We start from the raw sequence: 24,902 nt of genomic DNA, 5'->3' as shown, positions 1-24,902 counted from the left end.
AGTAAATCTCTGTTGTTTAAGCCACCTAGTGTGTGCTACTTCATTATGGCTGTCCTAGCAAGCTAACACACCCATGTTTACCTAAAATCCTGCACCTCAGTGTTTTCAAACAGATGCTCTCCCAACTCCTAGGACAACTTTGCTTTTCTCTAGAGTGGATTAAGGAAATTTATTGTGAATGAAGATAGCCATCCTATCCAAGGGACTTGGATGAAAGGTCACTTAAAATCAAAAATGATTTATGGTGGGGCCCATAGTATCCCAATTAAGATGACACTCTTCCAGGCATCAATGCAGAAACAGTCCTCTAAGGCAAGCTCTAAAATATAAGACAAAATTCCCTCTTAGAAAAAGTCTTTGTACCAGTAGCCTCTTCTCTTGAGAAGGACCCCTTTAAAGGACTTGATTTCAGAGCAATACTTGGGTCTAGATAGTCTTATGCTAGGGACCCCAACAATTTGCAATTTTAAATTTAGAGGCTGCTTCTCAAGGTGACCTTATCTTTTGGGCAAAATGCACCAAAGCAGAATTTGGTAAACCACACTGTTCATCAAGAACATCACTATGAACACTGTTCACTATGAACAGAGAAAGAGGAGGAACAGGTGGCTGGGAAATTTTCAATCTGTGTCCCTTAAGAAGGGATAATTTGTCTTACTGCTATCCAAAAAGCAGAAAGAAGGAGTAAGTCCTGAATGGGAACCTTTTTAATGTGTTCTTGTAGACCACAGCAGTGTTTCAAAGAGTGATCCTCTTAGAATTCTAGATTCAATAGATGCTCCTCACTAGAAAGGTTTCATGATCAAATGGCTTTTGAAAATACTGCCCTCTCTATCACACACTTAGGGACTCACAATTTACAGAGATATACATAAGGCCCTGAGAAATCCTGCAAGTAAAAAAATAAAACACAACCATTCAAGTCTGTCAAACCCAGAATTTCTCAAACCTACCTAACCATAAAACCTTTATTAGAATTATTAGCAAGCACCGTGTGATACACAGTTTGGGACTAAGTTTTGAACAGGGAGACATGAAGAAACCCTGCTATAAAGTGATGAACCAGATGAATATACATATACTAGAGTTAGAATGTCAAAGGAATTGAAATTCCCTTCCCTTAATAATATTTAGTTGTTTTGAACAAAGCAAAAATATACCAATATTTCCGTCACGACCTCTCACTTCTTAAAATGCTTATTTGATTATATATTTCTTTAACTGCATACACTATACTAAATGCTAAAGCACATACATGAACTTACAATTCAGCCTTATTTTTTATTTCCAAAGAATGTTTGGCATTTATTTGTAGTGGAGTTAATAGCCCCTCTGAACCGGGTTAAGAGGCAGCATGAAGAACAAAGAAGGAACCTTCTGTAAGCATGACTTGACTCCAATTACTTCTAACTGAGAAAGCTAAGTAGTTCTATAAATATCTGTCAAAAATATGACTAGCTCTGAGAGGTTTGGCCCTTACCCCTTGGCAACCATTTTAGCTTTGTGAGATTACTTATGCCAAAAACAGTCAGCCCAAACTGTACATACTTCAGACAGAAAAGAAAAAAAAATACTTATCCAAAATGGTACCAAGTGAGGTGTTACCCTTTTCATATAAATTGATAGTTTTACAGTTTTATATGGAATATTTTCCTAACAGCCTTGACTGTAAAGGGTAGCAGAGCAAGTAAGATATATTTGAGATGTGAAATTAATATTGGATTGATTTTTGTTTAATTTTAAAATATTTAGCCTGCATTTTTTAGAAGAACCTGGCCTTTGGAGATTTATTCACACTTGTCTGAAAAAAAACAGGTATTGTCAAAGCTAGGAAATATATCCAGGGTGACTCATCACAATGGAGTAGGTGAATGCTAATAATTTCTAAGTAGCAGAGACCAAACTGCTTCATTTCTTCAATTAACTCCAAAGATTCATAAGCAAATGAGCCAGTTGCCACTGTTGGTTCCATGACATTTTAAGACTGTTCAGAGACAAACTGAGTCTGGCCTATTTCTTGATAAACATGTCCCAATCCCACCCAACCAAATATAACCCAGTCAAAGCAATTTCTCCAATATCTTATCATTGCTGAGGAATGATCATTCCACTTAAAAGTTCAATTAATTCTAATTACTAATTACAACATTATTATTATTATTTTGACTCATTTTAAGAAATTGTACCAGTTATAAAATCAACCTAAAATGAACCTTAAATAATATATGTTCCTTTTTCACCAGTAAATCTTATAACTGATGACATCTTAAAGTAAAAGAAATAGAGTTCCATTATTTTCTTATCTTTAGAAGTCTTTTGAACAGCATTGAATTAATGTTATGTGTTGGTTCATGACACAAAGTCATTAGTCTATATATGCACCTAGTAACAGAACACCAAAACGCACAAAGCAAAATTGATAGCAATGAAAGGCAAAAATGACACTTCAACAATAAGAGTCAGACATTTCAATAACCCACTATTGATACTGGACAGAACAGCTGGACATAAGGTCAACAAGGAAATGGGAGACTTGAATAAAACTCTAAACCAACAAGGCCTAACAGACATTCATAAAATATTCAATACAACAACAGAATAAACATTCTTCTCAAGTACACATGGAACATTCTCCAGGACAGACTACATGCTAGGCCATAAAGCAAACATCAGTAATTTGAAAAGATTAAAACAATACAGAGTATGTTCTTTGACCACAATGGAACGAAATTAGAACTCAATAGCAGAAAAAATATTTGGTAAAATCACAAATACATGGAGATTAAACAATTTACTCCTCAATAACAAATGGGTCAAAGAAGAAATCAGAAGGGAAATAATAAAATATATTGAGAAGAAAACAAAATGGAAACACAGTATAGCAAAACTTAGAGGGAAATTTATAAATGCCTAAATTAAGAAATAGTAAAGATTATAAATCAATAACCTAGTCTTCCTCCTTAAAACACTGGAAAAGAAGAGCAAACTAAAACTAAAGCAAGCAGAAGAAATAATAAAGATTAGAGCAGAAACAAATAAAATAGAGAACAGAAAAACAAGAGAGAGTATTAATGAAACTAAAAGCTAGTTATTTGAAAAGATCAACAAAGTTGGAAAATGTTTAGCTATATAGACCTAGAAAAAAAATAGAATACTCAAATTACTAAAATCAGTAGTGAAAGAAGGGATACTACTTCTGACATTATAGAAATAAAAAGAATTATAAAAGAATACTATAAATAATTAAATGCCAACATATTAGATAACTTAGAGGAAGTGGAAAAAATCCTGGAAAGACACCCTCTAACAAAATTGACTCAAGAAGAATACTCTGAAAAGTGAAAAATATTGTTGAAAGAAATTAAAGATGATCAAAATAATTCTCTGAAAGAGAATAACAAAGTAGAAAAACTCATACTTCCTGATTTCAAAATTTAACTACAAAGCAATAGTAATCAAGACAATGTAGGAGTGGCACAAGGATAGACATATAAATCAATGGAATATAACTGAGAGTACTGAAATGAAAACATTGTGTCTATAGTCAACTGACTTTTGACAAGGGTGCCAAGACCATTCAATGGTGAAAGAATAGTCTTTTCATCAAATGATGCTGGGACAACTGAATAGCTATATGCAAAAAAATAAAACTGGACACTTACCTCACACATTCACAAAAATTAACTCAAGATGGATCAAACACATAAACATAAGAGCTAATACTATATAAAACTTTTAGAAGAAAGCATGGGATAAGTCTTCAGGACCTTGGATTTGGCAATGGATTCTTAGTTTTGACATCAAAATCATGAGCTTAAAAACAGATAAATTGGACTTGATCAAAAGTAAAAACTTTTGTGCTTAAATTAAAGAACACAAAAAAGAAAGTAAAACCCCACAGAATTATAAAGAAATATATATATATACATATATATACACACAAATGTGTGTTTTGCAAATCAGATATCTGACAAAGGACTCATACCTAGAATATATTAAAAAAAACTCTTACAACTCAATAAGACAACCTAATTTAAGCAACAGACAAAGGATCCAAATACACATTTCTCCAAGAAAGATACGACAATGGCCAATAGGCACATCAAACGATGCTCCACATCATTATTCATCAGAAAAATGCAAATCAAAACTACAGCGAGATACCAATTCATCCCCACTAAGATAGCTAAAATCAAAAAGTCAGATAATAACAAGTGTTGGTGAAGATATGGAAAAATTGGAATCCTCATACACTGATAGTGGGAATGTAAAATGATGCAACCATTTTGGAAAACAGCCTGGCATTTCCTCAAACAATTAAACGCAGAGTCATCATATCACCCAGCAGTTCTACTCCTAGGTATATACTCAAGAAATACAAACATATATGCACACACAAAATTGTACATGAGTGTTTATAGCAGCATCGTTCCTAATAGCTAAAAGGTTAGGAACAACCCAGATGTTGATCAGTGGACAAATGGATAACCAAAATGTAGTAAATTCAGTCAATGGAATATTATTTGTCCATAAAAAGGAATGAATACTAGTACATGCTACAACATGGATAAACCTTGAAAACATTATGCTAAGTGAAAGAAGCCAGTCGTAAAAGTCCACATATTATATGATTTCATTCATATGAAAGTTCAGAGTAGGGAATCCCATAGAAATAGAAAGTAAATTAGTAGCCCTTAGGACAGGAAGGAAGGGTATGAGGGCTAGGCAGGTGATAGCAAAGGGTATGGGGTGTCTTTTTGAGATGATGAAAATGTTCTAAAATTGACAATGATAACTGTCACATATATCTGTGAATATACTAAAAACCACTGAATTTTATACTTTAAGTGGGTGAACTGTATGATACGTGAATTGTATTTCTAGAAAGCTATTTTAAAAATTAATAATAAAAAAATTAATAATAGAGCAAAAAATAGTTAATAATATGGCAAATTGATAAAAACAATACAGAAAAATGTACTAATGGAATAATTAGACCATTTCACAAGCATAATGAGAGATTTGAACATATCTCTTCCAACTATTGATAAGTCAAGCAGATAAAGAATCAGCTTACTATAGAAAATTTCAACAACCTAACTAAATAATACTGAACAAATGGACCCAAATATTAGAGTATACATTTTTCTCAAGCACACATGGAACATTTACAATATCAATGATGTATAATGCCATAAAAAAGCTCCCCAAAGTTGAAAAAAATGTGTCACACAAAATCCCATTCTGTGACTAGAATGTAATTTAGAAATTAATAACAAAAAGAAAGTTAGAGCCCATATATTTAGAAACTAACTCCTTGGTCAAAGGAGAAATCATAATAGAAGTTTAAAAAATATTTCCACATATTTTATCCATTTCTAAGAAACATGAAATATGATAAGGCTATAAACACTACCTATAACACAATAAAATTTTTCACAGATAAGTATATTAGAGCTTTGCAGTTTCTCAAGGACTGCTGGGCTTATAAATATCAGTACCAAAACACAAGTAAGAATAAATTTCTATCTGATAGGAAACATGAATGGTTCTACAGGTAAAAAAGCTAACAAAGCCAAACATTTTTTTAGCTATTCTTATAAATACATAATTCTCCATATCTATTTCCATGGGAGAACTGTCAGAGAGTTCCTGATTTTTGAGATCACTCTCCCAGCAGCAATTATTCCAAACAAAAAGATACTCGGATATGAAGAGCCTGAATAAACAAGGCTTTATAAATAAAATTCTTTTCCTAAGATTTTCCTTTCCCCACCTAAATCAGTCAAAGTTTAAGTACACCTATTTTAATAGGCCTCCCAGAAACAACATCACAACTTCAACAAGCAAAAACAAAACAATATTTTTATTTCATGGGGCATCGGTTGACACAATGATTGCATAAATGCTACAGATACTTTATTGACCAACTTAAAATGTATTTTCCCTGGTAAAACTGGTATGTTACATACAAAGTTGTACAGAACTAATACTTAAGTACAGATAATTAGGAATACCACTAAGTTAAAATATTTTTCTAAGTTATGTGGATACAACTTCCAAAGTTATTTTTAGAACAAGAGTAATTGGCTAAAATATGTCCAGTATATATCTGATAGACACAACTTTAGCTACCAAACTAACATTTTTGGAGTCTAAATTGTCTTCTGACATTTAGAACAAAACTTTAAAAAAGCTAGATGCTCAAACTGTAGCTATGGAACATGGCAGAATTTTTGTTCCATACATGTATCAGAAATATGAAGTATTATATGGAATAAAAATCTAAGAAAAGTTAACAATATTGTTACTATATTAAAATTCTCAGTAATGTTTCAAGACATATGATGAGAGAATTATTTATAGAATGTACTGGTTTCCTCTGGACAATTCTCAAAGTCAGGTATATCTGTCTATTCATTGCTTTACCATCATATACACTAGAGCTTATGCTCTTAAATACCATACATGTTATGAGCACATTTCACTTCTATTTACTCTCTAATGAATGTTGCTAATAATGATGTCATGTTACCATTAACTATCTTCTTTGTACCAGGCTTTGTGTCATGTACTTTACATGATTTATCTCTAATCCTCATGGCAACATAACAAGGTATTAGTTGTTGTTGTTATTTCATTTTAAAGAAATCAAATCTGAGACTACAAAAGTTTTATTAGGTCATCTACCCAGTAAACACTCAATCCCTAATCTGTAGTTCTCTTGAGAGTCCAGAATCTTTCCTCCATTCCATGATTTAATTTGCATTTCCTTGCTCATCAGTCGGTTATAAAACCAAATCCAAATAAGTATGTCTATACCCAAGTGTGTGAAAAATATAATATACACTTGACAGTCTTTTAGACTCCAGAATAAAACACAAGAATTCTGTTGATCTTGGGCTACAGACTCCTTGTCTTGCTTTTGGCTGCCTGTGCCTACCAGTGAATATCCATGTGTTCCCTCAGGCTTCCTTTATGGAGTTGGGGCTGTTGATTTACTTTCAAATAGCTTCCTGTTCTCAGGAAATTGTGTGTTACACTCGGTTTTGAATAACTTTAAAAGGTGAAATGGTGCAAGTATCATTTTCAATTTATGTTTTTCCAGCCTTCAGTACCCTCTTCTAAAGCAGCAGCTCTCAAATTTTAATGTGCATAATAAAGTGTGACATGGGACTTGTTATAATTGCCGTATCCCAGACCTTTCTCCAAGATTCTGGCTCTGTAGGTCTGGAATGGGACTGGGGATTTTTTTTTTTCCAAATGATTCTGATGCAGGTGGTGTTCAGATGACACTCTGAGGAAAAACATTGGATTTTATCCTTCTCCATGGTAAACTGAATATGATTATAATCATATTTAAATAATAAGAGTGGCGAGAAGATGCGCTCCAGGTTTGGATTAACAGATGGTTATGTTCTACTTCTGCAGCTTTCTAGCTCTGACCTATGACAAATCTCTTAAACCCACTGAGCCCCAGTGTTGTGAGGATTTAATAAGATAAAATGTTAAAGCCCTTAACCCAGTGCCTACTACTCAACAAAGCCCTCAGAAAACATTTGCACCCTGTCGTTCATTCCACCCTTTTAAAGCTCAGATCTTCGCACTCCAAATCTTGTTTTCTTTCTCCTCCACAATATGACTAAGAGCAAAATACTGTCTGCTAGAAATGCTACAGCTCTAAAATGCTGTCTGTCTTCTTAAACGCCTATGCATTGAAGCAAAGCTACTACTCATTTCCTCGATGATTTATCTTCTACTTGTCACTAGTTGAATTTTCCACTGGTACCAGTTCGTTTTGACATTTTGAGCCTTCTGTGGGCAATAATGACATTTATTTGCAAAAAAAATCATGATAGAAATTCAAAACTTAAAAAAACAATGTATAAGGTACTATGTTCCAAGCAGTAGGAATTCACCTGAGCTTTGTCATAGAGACTTACTGCTTTTCTGGTTCCTTGTGAATGTGGCTGGCAGATAGCTTCAGTCATCATGGCCTGACCAGCTGTCACTCTGTCTTCAAATAGATGTAAGTTACCTTCTATTACCGGACACACTTCATGAGACATAAGTGCCTTGGAAGAGGCTAAAAGAGTATATTCTCTACACTGCATAACAGCTGTGCTATGGAAGAGGACAGCAAAGAAATGTAAAAGGTTGGGTAGTTTATACTTTAATCTTCATGTATATACACCCTTGATATAGGTTCAGGTTCAGGTTGGTGAAATACAAAAGAATATTCTCTCATTTATTAACTTCTCACAGTCTCTGGACTTTTCATCTTAAAGCAGCTCTTAATTTAAAATGATTTTCTAATGGAAAGCAAATGATAGTAAACTTTAAGAAAGAATAGAATGATATAGTCATTAAAACATTATTGAAGGAATATGAAATACTTGTTTGAAATGACTACTGGCATAGCCAGAAAGGTTTTTTAACCTTTCAGTTAACTTTATAGCTGTAATTCTTGTTTCCAAATTTAGATTTCACCAGCATCAACAGAAAAATATAAGAAAATTAGCCTCAGTGTAGGTTTGATATATATTTAGGATTCGTTTTGCCATCTTTCACTTATAGTTCTCCTATAGAAAAAAAATAAATATTTGGAAACAAAAATGAGATCAAATTATCTTTACTAGTACTTTATTTTGTAGCTTATTTCTTTCAGACAATAACCTACTCTCTTATTTCATCCAGAACTAAGTCTGAACCCTGGTTCTGCTGCTTCTAGTTGTGTGCCGTTGGCAATGCGACTCAGTTTCTCTGACCCTCCATTTTCTTATGTGTAATACAGAAATAACATTAATTTGCTCAGTTATTGTGAGGATTAAATTAAGCAAGCATCTATGACCAATGCTGGAACATAGTGGGCACTCAACAAATAAGAACTGTTAACATACTACGGATAGTTAAAAATAAACTAAATAACAATAAAGACCAATTACAACTACAAAAGAAGACAGGCAGAGCATTTTCACACAATGTCTAGTTGTTTGACGACTAGAATCATAAAAACTTAGTTGCCACAGGAAACTTAGGAAGTCAAAATGTATGCATTTCTTTAGAACCAAAAGTTTGAGCTTCTGCTGTTTTAAGGTTGAGGTCATCACATTAATCTTTGGTTTTAATGAATTTATTAGTGTTTGTTACTACAATCACTGTGTCTGAAACTCTCCCCTATGAGTTTACCTACAGAAGAATACAGCATACCTACCACTTCATTAACGTGGAGGTCTTGAGATATGGAATATAGCCTACTGTACCATGATACCTAGGATTTAAAACCATATTTCTGTAAGAAGTATTATAACTATAATAAATTAAAGATACAATTTTCAAAATTTTAATTGTGTACAGGCAAAATTACTGAAGCTGCAAAATATGCAACAGCTTGAAGTTTAATTGCAACTGGAAAACTGTGCTTTGGAAACTGTATGTGGATGGAAATATTTATGAGTTAGCACCAAGAGCTGGCACAGTACATTTGCTATGGAATAATTTTAACTGTAACCTTGTTTTACACCGCATACCTTTATGGGAGAGTTGAAGAAGTCTATACATTTACTCTGCATGCTGAGGTTTCTGTTTTTGTTTCAATTCCAGATATGCTTGAGAAGCTTTTAGTAAACTTTTTACAGGAAAATGATCAAATGAAACAAACTAGGGACATTTTCCATATAAAAATGACATGATATTTCACATGCTGTATTGTTTCATATATCATCAATTTTGCACCAGATTTTGGCAAAGGAAAAGATTCTGCCTCAAGAATTTTTATTTTTTGGACCACAGGCAAAAATCCAAAAGTAAACAAAGACCAAAGCAAAGAAGAAGGCATAAAGCAATAAAAATCAGAACCATGACTTGCATGTAAATAGGAAAAAGAAACCATATAATAAGTTTTCTGCTCATTCTGATTATAATCAAAGTTTGTCAAAACAGAGTGGTCTTTCTCACAAAAAATTCAAAATCCCTAAGTTTACTCTTAAATATGAAAATAGCTACACTTTGGAAATATTATTAATCCTACGTGTTCACCTCTGAATGCATATCTCAAAAATACTTAATTTTAGAAATATATCTTATAGAAATATCATGTGTCTACCAAAGATGTTCACTCAATATTATTAAAATAGAAAAAAATATTTAAAATCTATATTTGTCCAAAGTAAGGAACTGATGAATGACATACATTCACAGTACATTATTCTGCAGCCATTGAAGACTTATATTGTAGGAAAATATAATGACGTGGGGAAACTGGCATATGACATTAAGTGAAAAAAAAAATAATAAGCTGATCCTATTCTTGTTTAAAAAATGGTACTTATGGGACTTCCCTGGTGGTCCAGTGGCTAGACTCCACGCTCCCAATGCAGGGGGCTCTGGGTTCGATCTCTGGTCAGGGAAGTAGATCCCACATGCTGCAACTAAGAGTTCGCATGCCGCAACTAAGACCCGGCACAGCCAAATAAATACATAAATAAAAATATTTTTTAAAAAAATAAAATAAAAATAAAATTTAAAAAATGGTACTTATGCACCAGAAAAATGGTTTTTAGTTCTCTTCACCAGTGTTTTTCTCAATGTGATATAAACTTACAGTAGTTTATTTGCATTGAAATTAAATGTATTTTCTAAGATTTCTAGCAATGTATACATTATCTATATGATAATAAAGTATATAATAATTAAAAATAAAACCTATATAAATAGTGGCAAGTATCTTTTTAAAGATAAGTAGACTACTTCTCTATTGACATTTCTGCTTCCAAACTCTGTCAGAATGTTCAGGTGTGTCTAACTGAGACAAATCACTAGAAGAGCCAAGTTATGAATCAAGGAGGAAACCTGAACAAAGGCCAAAAGCAAGTTAAGAACTAGAGAACCAGAGCAAGGTTGGAATCCAGGGAACCTGAGAATGTTACACAGGTCATCCCAGTGATCAAAGGGCCAGAAGCTGAAACCCAAGAGATAGAACAATTGTTTCCTGCCCAGTTCCATCTTCCACATTAAAGGGTTTCCTTCTCCCTCAGATTTTAACAGAATTCTAGGCAAGCCCTAATTTTCCTGAAATTATATTAGGAAAGGCAACTTTAAAATAAATACATGAATTATGGTCTTCTACGGATATATGCTCAAAAGTGGGATTGCAGGATCATATGGTAGCTCTATTCTTAGTTTTTTAAGGAACCTCCATACTGTTCTCCATAGTGGCTGTACCAGTTTACACTCCCACCAACAGTGCAGGAGGGTTCCCTTTTCTCCACACCCTCTCCAGCATTTACTTTGTAGATTTTTTGATGATGGCCATTCTGACTGGTGTGAGGTGATACCCCATTGTAGTTTTGATATGCATTTCTCTAATAATTAGTGATGTTAATCATTTTTTCATGTGCCTATTGGCCATCTGTTATGTCTTCTTTGGAGAAGTGTCTATTTAGATCTCCTGCCCATTTTTTGATTGGTTTGTTTTTTTGATATTGAGATGCATGAGCTGTTTGTATATTTTGGAGATTAATCCTTTGCCAGTTGCTTCATTTGCAAATATTTTCTCTCATTCTGAGGGTTGTCTTTTCGACTTCTTTATAGTTTCCTTTGCTGTGCAAAAGCTTTTAAGTTTCATTAGGTCCCATTTGTTTATTTTTGTTTTTACTTTCATTACTCTAGGAGTTTTAGAGTATCCAGCCTTACATTTAGATCTTTAATCCATTTTGAGTTTATTTTTGTGTATGGTGTTACGAAATGTTCTAATTTCATTCTTTTACATGTAGCTGTCCAGTTTTCCTAGCACCACTTATTGAAGAGACTGGCTTTTCTCCATCATATATTCTTGCCTACTTTGTCATGGATTAAGTGACCAGAGGTGCATGGGTTTTTCTCTGGACTTTCTAACCTGTTTCATTGATCTATGTTTCTGTTTTTGTGCCAGTACCATACTGTCTTGATTACTGTAGCTTGGAAGTATAGTCTGAAGTCAGGGAGCCTGATTCCTCCAGCTCCATTTTTCTTTCTCAAGATTGCTTTGGCTATTCAGGGTCTTTTGTGTTTCCATACGAATTGTAATTTTTTTTGTTCCAATTCTGTTAAACATGCTATTGGCAATTTGGTAGAGACTGCATTGAATCTGTAGATTGCTTTAGGTAATACAGTCATTTTGACAATACTGATTCTTCCAATCCAAGATAATGCTTTCCACCTTTTTGTGTCACCTTTGATTTCTTTCCTCAATATCTTATAAGATACATGCACCCCAATGTTCATTGCAGCACTATGTACAATAGCCAGGACATGGAAGCAACCTAAATGTCCATCGACAGAGGAATGGATAAAGATGATGTGGTACACATATACAATGGAATATTACTCAGCCATAAAAAAGAACAAAATAATGCCATTTGCAGCAACATGGATGGAGACCTAGAGATTATCATACTAAGTGAAGTAAGTCAGAGAAAGACAAATATCACATGATATCACTTGTATGTGGAATCTAAAAAAATGGTACAAATGAACTTATTTACAAAAGAGAAATAGAGTCACAGATGTGGAAAACAAACTTAACGGTTACTGGGGGGGAAGGGGGAGGGATAAATTGGGAGATTTGGTTTGACATATACATACTACTATATATAAAATAGATAACTAGGGCTTCCCTGGTGGCGCAGTGGTTGAGAGTCTGCCTGCCAATGCACGGGGCACGGGTTCGTGCCCTGGTCCAGGAAGATCCCACATACTGCGGAGCAGCTAGGCCCATGAGCCATGGCCGCTGAGCCTGCACGTCCGGAGCCTGTGCTCCGCAACAGGAGAGGCCACAACAGTGAGAGGCCCGCATACATATCACAAAAAAAAAAAAAAAAAAAAAAAGATAACTAATAAGGACCTACGATTATAGCACAGGGAACTCTATCAATACTCTGTAATGGGCTATATGGGAAAAGAATCTAAAAAAGAGTGGATATATGTATATGTATAACTGATTCACCTTGCTGTACAACAGAAACTAAAACAACACTGTAAATCAACTATACTCCAATAAAAAAAATTTTTAATAAAAAAAATTCCCAGCTTTCCATAGAGTCCCATTATCCCCCACTGGCAATGCCCAAGGGTCAGAGCTTCTTCTTCAAGCATTTGACTCCTCGTCCTAAGGGTCTTTCCTTATACTTCTTATGAGACCTCCTTCACAGCTCATTTCAGTAGAGCTACCCCAAACAGCTACTTAAAGTGCAGAGGCCACTTTTCTTTCTGTGTGGAGATCTCAGGGTACAATATATTTCACCTAGTACAGGCTGGCTACTCAATTTATCTTAGTATAGGTTAACATATAAATCCAGGATTTACAGCCATCTCCAATTATACTTGACATTTGAGCATCTGTGCTTAATCACACACCTGCTGAGCCAACCTGACTAATTTCATACAGTCCACTAGGTGGCAGAGGTGTTTACAAGGAAGTAAAGATGAACAATGCCCAAGTCTCCTTAAATAGTTCAGCAAGCAGGAAATGAAAGAGAACCTAATTCGAGAAATATATGGTATTTATAAGTTACATAATACATATGTATTAAACTGTAAAACCACACACACACACACAGATTTGAATTTTAAACAAGATACAAAAGTCCACCACAAATAGCAACAGCTACCTGGCTCAGCTAACACTGCTTGTGTTTAATAATTATTTAAATAAAATGGGCCTCTTTTTTTTAATTCTTAAAAAAAGCTGACATTAAGAGGTAAATGGCCACTGTGTAAGGTCCCAGTTTGGCATTGATTCTGACTACAGCATTGCTCAAAATATTAAATATGGGAATGCTATAAAGATTATTAGCCAGGAAGAGGCTGAAGAGGCAGATAAAAGAAAAAATATTCATGGCTTCATTGATATTGGCCTAAGGCACCATGGAAACTTTTCTTAATTTTTCTTTTTCATTATATAATTTGTTTATGTAATTCCTAATTCTGCATGACCTGCCATTATGGAGCAATAATAGAAAATATATCCAGAGTAGGTTGTGGCTTCGCTTACAGAGGTAAAGATGAAAACCCCATTTAAAAAGAACAATGAAATAAGAAGAGTGAGGAGAAACAGAGTTACATACAATGGCTACTCAGAGGACACAGGAGGGCACAGAATAGGAACTTTAGGTTTCAACATTCAGAAGAAGATTCGGGGTGGCCAAGGATAAGGAAACAATCACAGAGATATGGGCAAGACTGAACCCTGAAGACCTGCATCCAGACAGATATGAGGAATCAACACTTTTCTTAGCACACAAAGTAGGACTTAACAAGGTTTCTTGCAACACGAGTTGAGAGTACCAGTAATATGTGTGTATCATACTTTGATTTTACGAATGAATCAATATTCAAAGTGATTCTTTTTTTAATGTATTCTATAAATGGGGAAACACTCAGAACCATATTGCTAAAAACATAACATGTAAGATATCATAACAACCAAAATATCACATTATTAAATTACAATATGTAAATTGTATAAAATCACAATATTATTAAAGCTCAAAATATTGTCATTGCAAATTAGAAAGCAGCTTGGATTCTGGCGCTCTCAATCAGAAAAAACATTGGGTCCTTTAAATTGCAGTTTAGAATAAACAAATGCAGGGAATAACCAAGGATGACTATATAACATCTAATTATAAACTCACTATAATTAAGAGACCTTGTAAGCCTTATAAAGAATTCTACGGCTTGAAGCCATAGATTACAGGGTAAACTCAAGTAGAGATTTGTTTACTTTGTAGAAGTTATTTCAGTCCTCTGCATGTCATTTTAGCCAATTTGTCTAACACTGATTACTAACCCTGACTTTACCTGGCTTAATTTATACAAGCTTACAACACAACAGTCCTATTTTCCGACCTACAGTCTGGTGGGAATGTTTTTCCTAATTTTTGAAAGTCTTGCAAAGGCATAACAATTAAATATATTCATTCAAGCATGTAAGAAATTAATTGTATTGAAAAGCATAAAATCACATGCAATAAAGGCTAGGAAAAACTGAGATAATCACAGTTAATCTTATCTTTGAATTCAAATAATTGATGTATAACCAACTAAAAGTGTTTGATAGCATTACATGCAAAATTCTAATTTAATGCAATACTTTTATATTTTATTAGAAAAAAATCAAGATTTTTGATTACTCAGAAGAGTATAGCATGTTTAAGGTGTTCCACTTATTTATTCCTTTAAATTATTATTGTGTATGAATGAATTTGATTAGCACATTCACATAACTGATTTCTTACTAGAAGGAAGAAACTAGAAAAAGTAAAACCCCTACCTTCCCCCCAGTGCAGAGTTGAAGAGGCAGCTCTCCAGGGGTACTTGTTTTCAGTCTGACAGGAAGGAAGCATTCAGAGAATCCAATTCCGGTAGCTACTACTATCAGTCTCCACAGCCATAATGGAAGTCTCTCGCCCTTCCTTGCTTCCAGATGTCCTAAAAAGTCATAGATATGCTTTCTCATTGTTTTAAAAATGCAAAAATAAAATACATGGATTAATAAAATACACATGGTGGCCAGAAATATATATTTGCTTTTGCTTAAGTCTTAATTTGAAGGCATGTTCTCTCTCTTGTTCTGAAATAATTTCAAACTTACAGAAATGTTGCAAGAATTATACAAAGGACTCTTGTACCCTTCACTCAGATTCACCAATTGTTAATTTTTGGCCATATTTGCATAATCTCTCTCTCTCACTCTCTATTTATTTGTATGTGCATGTACACGTAAAAAAATTTCCAGAACCAACTGAGAGAAAATCTTATACATTGTACTTCATTACCCCTTTAATACTTCAGTGTGTATCTCTTGAGAAAAGGACATTTCTTACAAAGCTCTAGTACAATGAACAATTTTAGGAAATTAACATTGATGCTGTTATCTAATTCACAATCCATATTCAAATTTCACCAATTATTTGGCAACATCAACTCAACAAGCAGACTTTACAAATAAATTGGACATTCTATCTTCTTTAAAATACAATGGACCGGGCGGGGGAAGATGGCAGAAGAGTAAGACACAGAGATCACCTTCCACCCCACAGATACATCAGAAATACATCTACACGTGGAACAACTCCTACAGAACACCTACTGAACGCTGGCAGAAGACCTCAGACCTCCCAAAAGGCAACTAACTCCCCAAGTACCTGGGTAGGGCAAAAGAAAAAAAAATAAACAGAGACAAAAGAATAGGGACGGGACCTGCACCAGTGAGAGGGAGCTGTGAAGCAGGAAAGGTTTCCACACACCAGGAAGCCCCTTCGCGGCGGAGACTGCGGGTGGCGGAGGGGGGAAGCTTCAAAGCCGCAGAGGAGAGCACAGCAACAGGGGCGCAAAGGGCAAAGCGGAGAGATTCCCACACAGAGGATCGGTGCCGACCGGCACTCACTAGCCCGAGAGGCTTGCCTGCTCACCGGCCGGGACAGGCGGGGCTGGAAGCTGAGGCTCGGGCTTTAGTCAGAGATTAGGAAGAGGACTGGCAGCGTGAACACAGACTGAAGGGGTTAGCGCACCACGGCTAGCCGGTAGGGAGGCCGGGGAAAACTCTGGAGCTGCCGAAGACGCAAGAAACGTTTTCTTCCCTCTTTGTATCCTGGTACGCAAGGAGAAGGGATTAAGAGCGCTGCTTAAAGGAGCTCCAGACCTGCGCGAGCTGCGGTTAACAGCACGGACCCCAGAGACGGGCTTGAGACGCTAAGTCTGCTGCTGCCGCCACCAAGAAGCCTGTGTGCGAGCACAGGTCACTATCCACACCTCCCTTCCGGGGAGCCTGGGGAGCCTGTGCAGCCCGCCACTGCCAGGGTCCCAGGATCCAGGGACAACTTCCCCGGGAGAACGCACGGTGTGCCTCAGGCTGGTGTAACGTCACGCTGGCCTCTGCCGCCGCAGGCTTGCCCCGCATAGTACCCCTCCCTCCCCCCGGCCTGAGTAAGCCAGAGCCCCCGAATCAGCGGCTCCTTTAACCCCGACCTGTCTGAGCGAAGAACAGACGCCTCCCACAAACTACACGCAGAGGCAGGGCCAAATTCAAAGCTAAGCCCCTGGAGCTGTGAGAAAAAGAAGAGAAAGGGAAATCTCTCCCAGCAGCCTCAGGAACAGCAGATGAAGTCTCCACAATCAACTTGAAGTACCCTGCATCTGTGGAATACCTGAATAGACAACGTATCATCCCAAATTGAGGAGGTGGACTTTGAGAGCAAGTTTTATTATTTTTTCCCCTTTTCCTCTTTTTGTGAGTATGTATGTGTATGCTTCTGTGTGAGACTTTGTCTGCATAGCTTTGCTTTCACCATTTGTCCTAGGGTTCTATCTGTCCGTTTTTGTTTTTACTTTAAAAAAATTTTTTTCTTAATAATTATTTTTTATTTTAATAACTTTATTTTATATTACTTTATATTATTTTCTTATATCCTATTTCTTTCTTTCTACTTTTTCTCCCTTTTATTCTCAGCCGTGTGGATGAAAGACTCTTGATGCTGCAGCCAGGAGTCAGTGCTGTGCTTCTGAGGTGGGAGAGCCAACTTCAGGACACTGGTCCACAAGACAACTCCCAGCTCCACAAATATCAAACGGCAAAAACCTCCCAGACATCTCCATCTCAACACCAAGACCCAGCTTCACTTAATGATCACCAAGCTACAGTGATGGACACCCTATGACAGACAACTAGCAAGACAGGAACAGAACCCCACTCATTAGCAGAGAGGCTGCCTAAAATCATAATAAGTCCACAGACACCCCAAAACACACCACCAGACGTGGACCTGCTCACCAGAAAGACAAGATCCAGCCTCATCCACCAGAACACACGCACTAGTCCCCTCCACCAGGAAGCCGACACAACCCACTGAACCAAACTTAGCCACTGGGGGCAGACACCAAAAACAACGGGAACTAAGAACCTGCAGCCTGCAAAAAGGAAACCCCAAACACAGTAAGATAAGCAAACTGAGAAGACAGAAAAACACACAGCAAATGAAGGAGCAAGATAAAAACCCACCAGACCTAACAAATGAAGAGGAAATAGGCAGTCTACCTGAAAAAGAATTCAGAATAATGATAGTAAAGATGATCCAAAATCTTGGAAATAGAAAGGAGAAAATGCAAGAAACATTTAACAGGACATAGAAGAACTAAAGATGAAACAAGCAACAATGAACAATACAATAAATGAAACTAAAACTACTCTAGAAGGGATCAATAGCAGAATAACTGAGGCAGAAGAACGGATAAGTGACTTGGAAGATAAAATAGTGGAAATAACTACTGTAGAGCAGAATAAAGAAAAAAGAATGAAAAGAACTGAGGACAGTCTCAGAGACGTCTGGGACAACATTAAACGCACCAACACTCGACTTTTAGGGGTTCTGGAGAAGAATACAAAAAGAAAGGGACTGAGAAAATATTTGAAGAGATTATAGTTGAAAACTTCCCTAATATGGGAAAGGAAATAGTTAATCAAGTCCAGGAAGCACAGAGAGTCCCATAAAGGATAAATCCAAGGAGAAACATGCCAAGACAAATATTAATCAAATTGTCAAAAAGTAAATACAAAGAAAACATATTAAAAGCAGCAAGGGAAAAACAACAAATAACACACGAGGGAATCCCCATAAGGTTAACAGCTGATCTTTCAGCAGAAACTCTGCAAGCCAGAAGGGACTGGCAGAACATATTTAAAGTGATGAAGGAGAAAAGCCTACAACCAAGATTACTCTACCCAGCAAAGATCTCATTCTGATTTGATGGAGAAATTAAAAAACCTTTACAGACAATCAAAAGCTGAGAGATTTCAGCACCACCAAACCAGCTTTACAACAAATGCTAAAGGATCTTCTCTAGGCAAGAAACACAAGAAGGAAAAGACCTACAATAACAAACCCAAAACATTTAAGAAAATGGGAATAGGAACATACACATCGATAATTACTTTATATGTAAATGGATTAAATGCTCCCACCAAAAGACACTGACTGGCTGAAGGATACAAAAACAAGACATGTATATATGCTGTCTACAAGAGACCCACTTCAGACCGAGAGACACATACAGACTGAAAGTGAGGGGATGGAAAAAGATATTCCATGCAAATGGAAATCAAAAGAAAGCTGGAGTAGCAATTCTCATATCAGACAAAATAGACTTTAAAATAAAGACTATTACAAGAGACAAAGAAGGACACTACATAATGATCAAGGGATCGATCCAAGAAGAAGATAAAACAATTGTAAATATTTATGCACCCAACATAGGAGCACCTCAATACATAAGGCAAATACTAACAGCCATAAAAGGGGAAATCAACAGTAACACATTCATAGTAGGGGACTTTAACACCCCACTTTCACCAATGGAGGGATCATCCAAAATGAAAATAAATAAGGAAACACAAGCTTTAAATGATACATTTAACAAGATGGACTTAATTGATATTTATAGGACATTCCATCCAAAAACAACAGAATACACATTTTTCTCAAGTGCTCATGGAACATTCTCCAGGATAGATCATATCTTGGGTCACAAATCAAGCCTTGGTAAATTTAAGAAAACTGAAATTGTATCAAGTATCTTTTCCAACCACAACACTGTGAGACTAGATATCAATTACAGGAAAACATCTGTAAAAAATACAAACACACGGAGGCAAAACAATACACTACTTAATAAAGAAGTGATCACTGAAGAAATCAAAGAGGAAATCAAAAAATATCTAGAAACAAATGACAATGGAGACACGAAGACCCAAAACCTGTGGGATGCAGCAAAAGCAGTTCTAAGAGGGAAGTTTATAGCAATACAATCCTACATTAAGAAACAGGAAACATCTCGAATAAACAACCTAACCTTGCATCTAAGGCAATAAAGGAACGAGGAACAAAAATAACCCAAAGTTAGCAGAAGGAAAGAAATCATAAAGATCAGATCAGAAATAAATGAAAAAGAAATGAAGGAAATGATAGCAAAGATCAACAAAAATAAAAGCTGGTTGTTTGAGAAGACAAACAAAATTGATAAACCATTAGCCAGACTCATCAAGAAAAGAAGGGAGAAGACTCAAATCAATAGAATTAGAAATGAAAAAGAAGAAGTAACAACTGACACTGCAGAAAAACAAAAGATCATGAGAGATTACTACAAGCAACTCTATGCCAATAAAATGGACAACCTGGAAGAAATGGACAAATTCTTAGAAATGCACAATGTGCCAAGACTGAATCAGGAAGAAATAGAAAATATGAACAGACAAGTCACAAGCACTGAAATTGAAACTGTGATTAAAAGTCTTCCAACAAACAAAAGCCCAGGACCAGATGGCTTCACCGACAAATTCTTTCAAACATTTAGAGAAGAGCTAACACCTATCCTTCTCAAACTCTTCCAAAATATAGCAGAGGGAGGAACACTCCCAAACTCATTCTACGAGGCCACCATCACCCTGATACCAAAACCAGACAAGGATGTCACAAAGAAAGAAAATTACAGGCCAGTATCACTGATGATCATAGATGCAAAACTCCTCAACAAAATACTAGCAAACAGAATCCAACAGAACATTAAGAGGATCATACACAATGATCAAGTGGGGTTTATTCCAGGAATGCAAAGATTCTTCAATATACGCAAATCAATCACTGCGATACACCATATTAACAAATTGAAGGAGAAAAACCATATGGTCATCTCAATAGATGCAGAGAAAGCTTTCGACAAAATTCAACACCCATTTATGATAAAAACCCTCCAGAAAGTAGGCATAGAGGAAACTTTCCTCAACATAATAAAGGCCATTATGACAAACCCACAGCCAACATCGTCCTCAATGGTGAAAAACTGAAAGCATTTCTACTAAGATCAGGAACAAGAGATGGTTGCCCACTCTCATCACTCTTATTCAACATAGTTTTGGAAGTTTTAGCCAAGCAATCAGAGAAGAAAAGGAAATAAAAGGAATCCAAATCGGAAAAGAAGAAGTAAAGCTGTCACTGTTTGCAGATGACATGATACTATACATAGAGAACCCTATAAGATGCTACCAGAAAACTACTAGAGCTAATCAATGAATTTGGTAAAGTGGCAGGATACAAAATTAATGCACAGAAATCTCTGGCATTCCTAAACACTAATGATGAAAAATCAGAAGGTGAAATCAAGAAAACACTCCCATTTATCATTGCAACAAAAAGAATAAAATATCTAGAATAAACCTACCTAAGGAGACAAAAGACCTGTATGCAGAAAATTATAAGACACTGATGAAAGAAATTAAAGATGATACAAATAGATGGAGAGATATATCATGTTCTTGGATTGGAAGAATCCAATATTCTGAAAATGACTCTACTACCCAAAGCAATCTACAGATTCAATGCAATCCCTATCAAACTACCACTGGCATTTTTCACAGAAGTAGAACAAAAAATTTCACAATTTGTATGGAAACACAAAAGACCCTGAATAGCCAAAGCAATCTTGAGAAAGAAAAATGGAGCTGGAGGAATCAGGCTCCCTGACTTCAGACTATACTTCCAAGCTACAGTAATCAAGACAGTATGGTACTGACACAAAAACAGAAATATAGGTCAATGGAACAGGATAGAAAGCCCAGAGATAAACCCACGCACGTATGGTCACCTTACCTTTGATAAAGGAGGCATGAATGTACAGTGGAGAAAGGACAGCCTCTTCAATAAGTGGTGCTGGGGAAACTGGATAGGTACATGTAAAAGTATGAGATTAGATCACTCCCTAACACCATACACAAAAGTAAGCTCAAAATGGATTAAAGACCTAAATGTAAGGCTAGAAACTATCAAACTCTTAGAGGAAAACATAGGCAGAACACTCTATGACATAAATCACAGCAAGATCCTTTTTGACCCACCTCCTAGAGAAATGGAAATAAAAGCAAAAATAAACAAATAGGACCTAATGAAACTTAAAATCTTTTGCACAGCAAACGAAACCATAAACAAGACCAAAAGACAACACTCAGAATGGGAGAAAATATTTGCAAATGAAGTAACTGACAAAGGATTAATCTCCAAAATTTACAAGCAGCTCATGCAGCTCAATATCAGAAAAACGAACAACCCAATCCAAAAATGGGCAGAAGACCTAAATAGACATTTCTCCAAAGAAGATATACAGATTGCCAACAAACACATGAAAGGATGCTCAACATCATTAATCATTAGAGAAATGCAAATCAAAACTACAATGAGATATCATCTCACACCAGTCAGAATGGCCATCATCAAAAAATCTAGGAACAATAAATGCTGGAGAGCGTGTGGAGAAAAGGGAACACTCTTGCACTGCCGGTGGGAATGTGAATTAGTACAGCTTCTATGGAGAACAGTATGGAGGTTCATTTAAAAACTACAAATAGAACTACCATATGACCCAGCAATCCCACTACTGGGCATATACCCTGAGAAAACCATGATTCAAAAAGAGTCATGCACCACAATGTTCACTGCAGCTCTATTTACAACAGCCAGGACATGGAAACAACCTAAGTGTCCATCAACAGATGAATGGATAAAGAAGATGTGGCACAAATATACAATGGAATATTACTCAGCCATAAAAAGAAACAAAATTGAGTTATTTTTAGTGAGGTGGATGGACCTAGAGTCTGTCATACAGAGTGAAGTCAGAAAGAGAAATACAAATACCATATGCTAACACATATATATGGAATCTAAGAAAAAAAAAATGTCATGAAGAACCTAGGGGCAAGATGGGAATAAAGACACAGACCTACTAGAGAATGGACTTGAGGACACAGGGAGGGGAAAGGGTAAGCTGTGACAAAGTGAGAGAGTGGCATGGACATATATACACTACCAACCATAAAATAGATAGCTAGTGGGAAGCAGCCGCATAGCACAGGGAGATCAACTCGGTGCTTTGTGACCACCTAGAGGGGTGGGATAGGGAGGGTGAGAGGGAGGGAGATGCAAGAGGGAAGAGATATGGGATCATATGTATATGTATAACTGATTCAATTTGTTATAAAGAAGAAACTAACACACCATTGTAAAGCAATTATACTCCAATAAAGATGTAAAAAAAAAAAAATACAATGGACCCCCAGAAGTTATAAAGAGCCATTTTATTTCCCCGAAGGCACTAGGTGCCAACAGAGATTTATAACTATGAACAAACATAATAGAATGTCTTATGTCTATACAGAAAAAAAAAATTCTTTAACTATGGTAACACAGCCTAGCTACCTACTAGAAATGGGTAACTAGGAGAATATACAAATAACAGAATTAACATGTAATGAGCTCTTTTATTATATGATAATCATGGAAGAAAAGTAGAAAGGTCCTTGTTTTTCTCTTGGAGGCTTAATGAATGAATTCAAACACATTTACAGTCTGTAGAATTCTGATCTCACAGATTCATAAAGTTAATTTGCCTACTGCCATTTTTCAAAGTTTAACAGTGTGAAGATCTTCCAGTAGCATAGCAAAGGCTAAAGAACAAGTATTTTCTCAAAGTTTGAGTACAGTACCTGTGGGAAAAGAAGACTCCCTTCTGCTGAAGCATTCTTCGGGCTTAAAGTAAAACCTACCCTTCATACCATGACAATTTACAATGAAATCACCAATATGGGAGAAATGGGATTAACAATTGAATCAATAAGGGGACTGCTAGGAGCAATCTATTTAAAAAAAGAAACAAAACACAATATTCTTTGCATGGCTGTACAGACTGCTCAGGAAACCTTGCAAGATGTCACAAAAGATAAAAGTACTCATGTTAAGGCTGATTCCAGGACAACTATACAAGATGCAGACATCATGGCCACTTCTCTGAACAGAGACTGGTGAAACAGGAAATTCCAGCAGCTTTCAGTAAAAGACAGTCAATATTTAACTTTGTAAATGCATAAATACCACATTTGATAAACACTCTTATTAAAGTTAGAGCATTCTAGTCAAACAAATACAATACTAGAATGAAGTTTAACCTAATGTACAATAGTACTGAGAGGGGGCATAGGGCTGTAAGGAGCAAATATGAGTGGAAATCTCAGTTCTCTTACTTCTTCACCTAAATAAAATCTTTCTTTTCTATTTAAACTTTCAGAATTTTAGCCACCACAATACCTGATTTCTCCGTATCTGCAATGGACTCTCTTAAATGTTAATAAAGAAAAACAACTGAGTCTGTATCTACTGACTGCATCACAACTTTATTGTACAATATGTATGATGTATAGCTTAATAAGCTCTATTTATAAGGAGTTCTCAAATATTTCCAAGAAAAAAATAAAGAACCTATGCTCAGTGGGTATTTAGCCAAGGAATTTTCACCATAACTGCTACTGTACTTTAGAATTACATATATATAAATACATATATAAACTTTTCTACCAATTCAAAATTTGAAAGATTAATTTTTAAAGGTATGTCATGCTTTCCCTTTAAAAAGAGATTATGTATTTCAATTTTTCTTAGTTTAATAAGAAAAGTCATTCTTATCTATTTCTGACTCAATTTTAACAATTACTTGGGGTTTTTTGTTTAGTTTTTTATTTTTTCAATTAGAGAATGCTTTTAAAAACTACTAGTTGGGAATTATGTAAACAATATTTATAATCATTTCATTTCAATCCCCTCTGTGTGGTTATGTAAGGAAGTCTTTTATTTATTTTGTGCAATTACATTATATATATTTTATTTAAAATATTTTGTTTTTAACAAAATTACATTTAGCTAAATTACAGATAAAGATAAAAATTTAAAAGGGCTTGGCAGATAATTCACTTATAATGTTCATCTTATGGAAATAAGGAATTTTAAATAAAGCAAGACAGAAAAAAAAATGTCCAAACCAAATCA

At 35.6% G+C, this 24,902-nt stretch overlaps 1 protein-coding gene across 1 annotated transcript in view; it reads right to left on the bottom strand.

Annotated features, from left to right (window-relative positions):
* MACC1 (MET transcriptional regulator MACC1) overlaps positions 1-24,902 on the bottom strand; it is a 439,721-nt gene that overhangs the window by 385,867 nt on the left and 28,952 nt on the right. Inside the window, 1 exon segment of the mRNA XM_079932437.1 lies at positions 15,314-15,471. The gene's annotated coding sequence lies outside the window, so the exon portion shown is untranslated.

Source organism: Stenella coeruleoalba (genome assembly GCF_951394435.1).
Source record: "Stenella coeruleoalba genome assembly, chromosome: 9".
NCBI lineage: Eukaryota > Metazoa > Chordata > Mammalia > Artiodactyla > Delphinidae > Stenella > Stenella coeruleoalba.
This window is presented reverse-complemented; position numbering and strand designations above follow the sequence as displayed.